The sequence below is a fragment of the Piliocolobus tephrosceles genome, chromosome 16 (genome assembly GCF_002776525.5).
Source record: "Piliocolobus tephrosceles isolate RC106 chromosome 16, ASM277652v3, whole genome shotgun sequence".
NCBI classification, from domain to species: domain Eukaryota; kingdom Metazoa; phylum Chordata; class Mammalia; order Primates; family Cercopithecidae; genus Piliocolobus; species Piliocolobus tephrosceles.
The window spans coordinates 40,090,868-40,094,573 of record NC_045449.1 but is presented as its reverse complement, the minus strand read 5'-3'; the positions used below and the strand labels follow the sequence as shown (position 1 = coordinate 40,094,573).

Below are 3,706 nucleotides of genomic sequence, written 5' to 3'. Positions count from 1 at the left end.
AGATTATGGAAGACTGAAGAGTGCAGAGACAGTTATTTATACAATTCTTCAGAGAAGTTTTGGGGTAAAGGGAAAGAGAGATGTTGGGCAATTAAATATGAGAGAGAGGCTGTACTGAGGACAGAAGATATTTAAGTATTAATTCCTAGGCTGAAAGGAAGAAGCCAGTAAGGAAGATACTGATGAGCACTTTGATCTGAAAGAAAAGAAAACTGATGAAACAAGTTGGTATTACAGATGAGGTACAGTTAGCTTTGTAGTATAATCTGTACTTTGTAGTATAATAGTGAAGTGAGAAGCTGATGAAAACTAGATTTCCCTGGCCAGAGAAATGCACAGACCTGTGATATTTGGCATACTTTTTTTAGTGAACACGGGAATTCCTTACTAATTTTTTCTGTTTAATTATTGTTTAGTTTGATGTGTCTTGCTTTAAATCCATTTATTTCAACAAAAAGATTTTTTTTTAATGCAGATGATTTAATTTTAACAATCTGTGATTTTCTCCGAATTGAACTTGTGTTTTGGCAACTTTCAGTCTGTAGTAACAAATGATAAGAAGAAGGGTGCAATTCTTTCTCTTGTGCAAGGATTTTGCCTCCCCCTTTCTCTCAGTTGAAAGATATTTGGGTCTCTCGAATAACTGGTACAAGTAGCTCCAGAGTGTTTTGTTTCTGGAGGCAGTTTAGACAACAGCCTCAAGTAGTGCTTTTGTTAAAAATGTATGTGTTTTTAAATGTGCTTGTATTTCTAACATTCTTTTCTCCTTTCTCTTCTAGTCTGTTCTCTGGGGAGGCAGTAAGGGGCCGTGGAGCTGGCCTCGGCCTCTGCCTGGGCATCGGGAGAGGCTGGACTTCCTGTCTCTCTGTGCTGAATGGCTGCGATGGCGCCCGCTCTCACCGACGCAGCAGCTGAAGCACACCATATCCGGTTCAAACTGGCTCCCCCATCCTCTACCTTGTCCCCTGGCAGTGCCGAAAATAACGGCAACGCCAACATCCTTATTGCTGCCAACGGAACCAAAAGAAAAGCCATTGCTGCAGAGGATCCCAGCCTAGATTTCTACCAAGGAAGACTTGGGAAAGCTGCAGCCACTGGTGGCATCTTATCTCTGCTCTGATGTAACATCTGTTCCCTCAAAGGAGCCTTTGAAGTTGCAAGGGGTCTTCAGCAAGCAGACAGTCCTTAAATCTCATCCTCTCTTATCTCAGTCCTATGAACTCCGAGCTGAGCTGTTGGGGAGACAGCCAGTTTTGGAGTTTTCCTTAGAAAATCTTAGAACCATGAATACGAGTGGTCAAACAGCTCTGCCACAAGCACCTGTAAATGGGTTGGCTAAGAAATTGACTAAAAGTTCAACACATTCTGATCATGACAATTCCACTTCCCTCAATGGGGGAAAATGGGCTCTCACTTCATCTGCTCTTCATGGGGGGTGAAGTGGGAGGATCTGAATCTGGGGACTTGAAGGGGGGTATGACCAATTGCACTCTTCCACATAGAAGCCTTGATGTAGAACACACAACTTTATGTAGCAATAATAGCACTGCAAACAAATCTTCTGTCAATTCCATGGAACAGCCAGCACTTCAAGGAAGCAGTATGTTATCACCTGGTACAGACTCCACCTCTAACTTGGGGGGTGTCAAATTAGAGGGTAAAAAGTCTCCCGTCTTCCATTCTTTTCAGTGCTTTAGATTCTGACATAAGGATAACAGCTTTACTGCGGCGACAGGCTGACATTGAGAGCCGTGCCGGCAGATTACAAAAGCGCTTACAGGTTGTGCAAGCCAAGCAGGTTGAAAGGCATATATGACATCAGCTGGGTGGATTTTTGGAGAAGACTTTGAGCAAACTGCCAAACTTGGAATCCTTGAGACCACGGAGCCAGTTGATGCTGACTCGATAGGCTGAAGCTGCCTTGAGAAAAGCTGCCGTGAGACCGCCACTTCAGAGGGACTCAGCAACTTTCTGAAAAGCGATTCAATTTCAGAAGAGCTGGAGAGATTTACAGCTAGTGGCATAGCTAACTTGAGGTGCAGTGAACAAGCATTTGGTTCAGATGTCATTGACCGTAGTTCAGGAGGGGAGTCTGATATTGAAGAGGAAGAACTGACCAGAGCTGATCCCAAGCAGCGCCATGTACCCCTGTGAGTAGACCTCATGCATGATAGCATTCTTGAGAAATGTTGGCGCAGGGAAGAATGAATGAATCCCTACTATGGAGAGAATGTGATTCTTTGTACATAGGTGTCTAGGTTCCATTTGTTTTTTTCCCTGATGTTAGGTAGGTGAGTGCATATACATGTTAGTGAAGAAATGGAAGATATTTTTGCTGTAGTGTTGTGTTGTTGTAGTCTAAATGGTGGTAATTTCCTTTTGCAGTCTTATTAAGAAAAATAACTAGGAGACATCTTACGTGTCAAATTGTACTAGTACCTCTTTGAGAGTGAATAATTAGATATCTTTTGAAACTATATATAGGACATGACAAGTTAATGGCCTGATTGTTCAGATTTTGTTGTTTCCAGTAAGCAGGGACAAATGTTGAGTTGACCTAGTTACCTTTGTAGGAAATTACAGTTGATTTTGATTGAACTTTGAGCAGAGAGTATACCCAGTCTTCAATTTTAACACTTGAGATTGTCTTACATTTTAAGGACTGACAGTTAGAAAATGCTTCAGAATGTTTAATATATTGCCTCCAAGCACAGTCCACTTTCACAACCTGAGTCTCTTCCTATTTAAAAAAAAAAGCCCATTTTAATTAGATTTGTTAACCTGAGTTAAATGTATTAATGTATGTGGAATAAATTCTTACTGTTGTTTTTTTTGGGGGGGTGGGGAGACTGAGTTCCACTCTGTCACCCAGGCTGGAGTGCAGTAGTGCGATCTCAGCTCACTGAAGCCTCTGGCTCCCGGGTTCAGGTGATTCTCGGGCCTCAGTGTCCTGAGTAGCTGGAATTACAGGCACCCGTCATCACGTCAGGCTAATCTTTTTCTTTTCTTTCTTTCTTTTATTTTTTTTTAAAGTAGAGACAGAGTTTCACCATGTCAACCAGGCTAGCTTCGAACTCCTGACCTCATGATCTGCCCACCTCGTCTTACTGGTTTTTCTAAATCTATTGGTTTGAGAAAATTTTACATAAGCTTAAAGGGCGGCGCTCCAAATTGGCATGGTGGAGACAGAGACGTTTCACTCTTGTCACTCCCAATTCAGCATCTATGTACTTAAATAAAGCAGTACTATATTATAACATACTTAAATGTTAAGTAAGTGCATTTATCTACTTAGGAATATCAGACTTGAGAGGTAGTATGAGGAGTTGGAAAAGAGGGGCAGGATAGTTGACTGGTAGATCCTCTTTCATTTCCTCTTTGCTAGAGGCTGACTTACTAGAAAAGGCTGAAAAGGATGAATATGTGGGAAGAATTGGTGTTTCCTTGACTGTATTAAAAGATGACTAAGATTTTCACTGGAGTGTTTGGTTGTTGAGACAGCCGTGATTTTTAAAAGTAAATTTTCTGGTTTCCCAATTTTGTTTATATTATCTGCATGGATAACATATTGTATCTGAAATGAAACTTTTTTTTTTTCTGTTTTGAGGGAAGAAATGGATAATTTTTGCTGAATGTCTTCCTTGTAGACCTAGTTCCATTATCATTTGTTAGTTCACTGTGCTCAAGTTCACTTCTGTGTTTAGAT

General features: G+C 41.1%; 1 pseudogene across 1 annotated transcript; it reads left to right on the top strand.

Annotated features, from left to right (window-relative positions):
- Positions 1–400: 400 nt before the first annotated feature.
- Positions 401–2,747, top strand: LOC111529369 (annotated as a pseudogene). The gene has a single exon (XR_002727403.2). The product of XR_002727403.2 is annotated as a KAT8 regulatory NSL complex subunit 1 pseudogene (transcript).
- Positions 2,748–3,706: the final 959 nt, after the last annotated feature.